Below are 6,060 nucleotides of genomic sequence, written 5' to 3' on the forward strand. Positions count from 1 at the left end.
GTACATGGCACAAAATGGAAAAATTCCCCTCCAATACGAGTTATGTAAACTAATTTGGGTATGCAGTGCTTTTGCGCATGTATGAAGTGCACGCCACTGGGGATAAGCGTACCCTCCTTCCTCCTTAAATCAAAGTTCATTTGAAAGAAACATCACTTTCATTATTATAAATCTACTTACCTATCTCTTTTGCAATTAATAAAATTAAAAATTAAATATAAATTTGAAGCGGTGATAACCCAGTAGGCCTTCGACTTCACAAACCGGACCGAGTTCGAATCCCAGCACGCACCGCTAGCTTTTCTAAGTTACCCCACAGCTAGTTTTCTCCCACAGCTTTATCAACTCTCAGAGCACTGGCGCACAAGTGTAAATAATATCAAAATAATATATGTGTAATAATAAACGGGGGTAAACTTCTTATCCTTTTTCCCGTGCTTTAGCAGGTGGAAACTATAATTATATCCCTTGTCAGGGGATATAATCGGAGGATATATATATATTTTTTTATGAATTTAATATGCATATAAAAGTTTTCGGAACCGATAGGATTTCAACCTGCGACTATCAATCTGCGACAATCGCGACCTGAGCACTTTCTCCAATTAAACTACGGCTCTCCTATCGTCAATGCCGAAATTAGTATATGCCTTGATATAATTTTTGTCTCCTGCCTGTGCTAGCCCTGCAGATGTTTAAAAAAATAATTGTATACAGATCTATCTCATAGAACGAGAAAATGGTAGACATGCGGCATTAATAAAAAACCGAAATACCTATTATGATACGACCTGAGCACTTTCTCCAATTAAACTACGGCTCTCCTATCGTCAATGCCGAAATTAGTATATGCCTTGATATAATTTTTGTCTCCTGCCTGTGCTAGCCCTGCAGATGTTTAAAAAAATAATTGTATACAGATCTATCTCATAGAACGAGAAAATGGTAGACATGCGGCATGAATAAAAAACCGAAATACGTAAGTAAGTGATGAAATATAAATGAATCATTTTGAACCTTATCTGGCATATAAGCGTGACTAAGGCATGTCATATCTATATTACAAGTAATTTATACATAGATATACGTATACCTAAAGAGTATAACATTAAAGTGTAAATCGTTGCACTAAATTGATAAATTTACAGGGAGTGCTACCTACTTGATACGGTCTGCCCGAATGATAACAACTCCGGTCGCCTATCGGTCATCTATACTAATCCGTACTAATATTTTAAATGTCCAAGTGTATCTGTATGTTTGTTACATATATTTCTCTATATTCTACCACCGCACTGCTCTTGATGAATTGCTAGCTATCATTATGGACAAGGGATACTTTTTATTCCGGGGAAATACGCGGGAAAAATTTCAGTGGGAAACAAAAATAAGCCTTGATATGCAAGGTTTAAATCTAGATCGACTATGGAAAAATTTGATGGAGAGTGAGAGAGAAGAGTGCCTGCATCCAGAAGATATTATCTGCATTCTCACTTACCTCGGTCACGTGTCCACGCGAAAAGACGTGTCCATTGAGCGTCTTGTGGTTGAATGGAAAGTGGAAGGTACAGTTAAGACCGCAATCAATGCTCCTCTACATGAATGCACATGAAAGGCAACCGTTATAATAATACAACCGCAAAAAGTAATAATTGCCGGACCAAGCCAATGGCCCACCTGATTGTACGTGGAATTTGCCTATAATGAACATGTTTGTTTTTCAGTGTCTGGGTGTTTATCTGTATATTATAAGTAATTATATGTATTATATTCATAAAAATATTCAACAGCTATCTTAGTACCCATAACACAAGCTGCGCTTACTTTGGGGCTAGATGGCGATGTGTGTATTGTCGTAGTATATTTATTTTATTTATTCTATCGGCTGATTGTAGATGATAAATAAAAATAAAAAAAAAACTAATGACAAACAAGACAATGCTTCTAGTAACGCCTAATCAAAGAAGATTCTTAGTCATACATTTACCTTTCACCAAAATTTACACTAGATTACCTAACCATATAACCTAACTTGTCTATGGATTCTTGCCAAAAGTTTTTTTATTATAGTTATTAATCGATGGACAAAGCACGTGGCCCACCTGATGGTAAGTGGAAACACATCGCTTATAAACAGAGCGACACTTCACAGGTATGCAAAGAGCACGTCCCGCAACATGCTCCTCTGTGTCCATCAATTTGCGCGTAGGTTTTAAGCCTTGTGTGCCTGTATTTACACCGGCATCCGCACCCTTAAGACCAGAAAACAGCATAACAATGCTGCTTAGCTCCAGAAATAAACATGGCGATAGTACGCTTAGTCATAAGAAGCGTTACTACTTCAATCGCGTATTCAGATTGTGAAGCAAGCCTCAACACCCAAATGACGACCACGACCAGTCTGACTCAACTAAAATGACTAAGAAAAAGCTTTATTGATTTATACTCTTTATACTTGTTCACCACAAATAGGAAAAAAAAAACAATGGACACAAAACAAATATACTTAAAAAGTAGGATACAAAGGGCTTAGTAGCGATCTCTTCCAGGCAACCTTAGAATTAGGAAAACTAAGGGAAACCGATTGGTGGGGTGTATTATTATTATATACATACTTACGAATAATTACGCACTAATACTTATCAAGATTACACACATAAAATACTAATAATAATAAATATAAAAAATAATAAACTAATATATACTAAAACATACGATACATACTTAAATATGAGTAAGAGTTAATCACTGTCGTCTTATTGCTCAAGATAATGGGCTTTAACAGCATTTTTGAATATGTCAAGCTTGCATCCTGGAGGCATACAATACTTTTATTTAAAAAAAAACATACAGTTACTTGGGGATTATTGAAAAACTGAAAATCGCAGGGATAGTCTCGGTACGTAATATCTATAGTATTTTATTATCGTTACGTTATCATTATATGAGGCGCCGCCATTATCCAACTGCAATAAAACTTAAATTCCTAGGGCTCTAAAGTGAAAATGATATTAAAAAAAAAGTTTTATATTAGTTCGACGATAAGATTAAGATTGAATTTGACTGCAATGACCTGGATATGGCAAAGTCAAAATTACCTTATTGCTTGGTTTTAATCTGGATGATAAAAGTCTGAAGGTGAACCCTGCTAGAATAATCTCCTAATATAGGATCAATGGACTCGGAAACTGATCAATCCATCGATCCCACTGCCCTGTCTCTTCTCGTTATGGGGTCATTTTTTAAATGATGTAATGTCATCATGATGATGATCATTCAAAATTTTTTTTAATATATTTTTTAATATACTACGACAATACACACACCGCCATCTAGCCCCAAATTAAGCGTAGCTTGTGTGTATTTATTCAATAAATAAATACTGATAAAATACATATAAACACCCAGACACTGAAAAACATTCCTGTTCATTACACAAACATCTTCCAGTTGTGGGAATCGAACCCACGGCCTTTGACTCAGAAAGCAGGGTCGCTGCCCACTGCGCCAATCGGCCGTCAGAAAATATATGATGATGTCCCAAAGCTTCTCGGAACTATTACCCCCCAAATCTCAATGGGATGTATGGAAAACCCGGTTGCTCAAACGCGGATCTGCGGGTTTAAGTGACTCATTTTTGACGACCTGGCGCAACGGTGAGCGCTGTATAATTAAGTAGGAGGTCCCAGGTTCGATTTCCGGCAGGGGCAATTTGGAATTTTTATAATTTCTGAATATTCGCTGGTTTGGTCTGGTGGGAGGCTGAAGTGTTCCGGTGCGATGTCGCTCAGAAATCGATATACTCCCTAACATGTTAGCCCGTAACCATCTTACACTGCATCATCACTTACCATCAGTTGAGATTGCAGTCAAGGGCTTACTTGTAGTGGCATTAAAAAAAATCGAATTTATATAAGTACATAGGACAAATTCTCTCATTGAAATGCTGGTGATTGGTTTAAACGTATGTTTAACTACCGCAACTCAGCCAAGCTACCTTTTATTTGTCGTGGTGGACAAGCTCTATGGCTAACTAACCTGATCTTTTTAGTCAGACCCTGATCCTGCCCAAGATTGAATGAACCGGTTCTGTGAGTCTGTCAGCAGTCTAAGATGTATTTTTATATGTGTACCTACACTTAAACATTAAAATAAATCTTCAAGTGATAAGAGTCAAACTAAGATGAACTCTAAAAGCTCCATTACTAAAACGCATTGGTTACTAGCTTAGCAATACAAACTGTTTTTTAAAGGTGAACTTGGTACCTTCCATTTATTACAGAGTCCGAAACTGTGTGAAAGCTAAATCCATTTTTTTAATACCAATCAATGAGTCGAAAAGATGAGGCTTTAGGCAATATCAACATCATCATCACATCCACTGTACCAGTCCACTGTATCAGTCCACTGCTGGACTGTCTGGGTGTCTGGGTGTCTTTTGTAGGTAGTTCCAAATTCCACGGTTCTGTGCCGCTTGGATCCAGCAGCATTGGCTACCTGCGACGCGCTTAATGTCGTCTGTCCACCTCGTTGGGGGTCGACCAACGCTGCGCTTACCAGTTCGGGGCTGCCATCCATCTCATAACAATATAGTAGCATCAGAATTTGGTAGGTTGCCTGGTAGAGATCGCTTTTAAGCGATAAGGCCGCCTTTTGTACTTGATAATTGTTGTGTTTGATTTGATAATTGATGGGCCAAGCAGAAGTCCCTTCTGAAGGCGAGTCGAAAACCATCGCCTATAGATAGAGCTAGAAAGTACGTTCTAAGTAGTACGTAAAGGTCAGGCCGGAACACAGAAATGCTGCTTGGCGTCACATATATTATGTGTGGAGTACTGCTCCACACATGCTCCATACATTCAGCGGACGAACTCTATCAAGAAAAGCTTTCATCGTCATTATCTTAATCAACTCATTACAGGGCAGGGCTCCTTTCAAAATGAGAAGGGTTCACTACGCTGGCCAAGTAGAGATTGGTAGACTTCACGCCCTTGTGAACATTCTGGAGAGCTTTCAGGCATGCATGTTTCCTTACGATGTTTTCTACGAATGATCTACTACTAGATACTAAAATAACTAGATGATAGACCATGATAGACCAGGGCACATAGCTCGGAGAACCGATGGACGTTGTCGTCTTAAGGTGCTCGAATGGCGACTCCGCACCGGTAAACGCAGCGTAGGTCGGCCCCCAACGAGGTGGACAGATGACATCAGGCGATTCGCTGGGAGCTGCTGGAGGCAAGCGGCCCAGGACCGTGTATTGTGGAACTCCCTACAAAAACCTATGTCCAGCAGTGGACGTCAATTGGTTGACATGATGTTGATGAGACCATGATAATTAGTAGTGTTTATATGAAACTAGCGTACCCAACGCGCATCGCCGGGCGAGGCTTTATTTTATTGAAACAATAAACTTACATCATTGAATTTTTAATTTAAGTCTCATAATATATTAAATCATTTATTTCTCTCCGTATTCATTCTCTTCTATTCTCTTCTCAAGCGGGTGAAGATCATTATCTACACCCATGAACACCCAACAATAGAATATCATCATAGAAAATAAAAGCTGTATTTGACAGTTCAAAAATAGGAGTGCTCCGATCGTCACCAAACTTTACAGAATTACTCACCAAGTAAATCCGGAGATTCCCTGAAAGTTTCAATGAAATCGGTCCAGCCGTTTCGGAGCCTATACGGAACATACCCACACACTTTCTTTTATATATATAGAAGATATATATATAAAAGAGAAGATAGATTACGTAAACTGTTGCAGCTTTTGAATTCGAATAAAATAAAGATGTTCAAAATCCTGACCTTTTATTTCAAAAACATTTTTCATTCGCCACTATTGATTCCAATAAATTCATTGCAAAAATTATGTGAATTTGAAAATATGTCAGTCTACCTAGGTATAATATTTGTTATCATACTGGACATGTATCGATAACGTTTTTATTATATTTACTAGTAGGTATATCGTGGATTTGTGGCATGGAGTTAATAAAAGTAGCGGATTTGTAGCTTTTCATTTATTTTCGTTCAATACTTTGC

The sequence above is a fragment of the Pararge aegeria genome, chromosome 12 (assembly GCF_905163445.1).
Source record: "Pararge aegeria chromosome 12, ilParAegt1.1, whole genome shotgun sequence".
In the NCBI taxonomy this organism is placed as follows: domain Eukaryota; kingdom Metazoa; phylum Arthropoda; class Insecta; order Lepidoptera; family Nymphalidae; genus Pararge; species Pararge aegeria.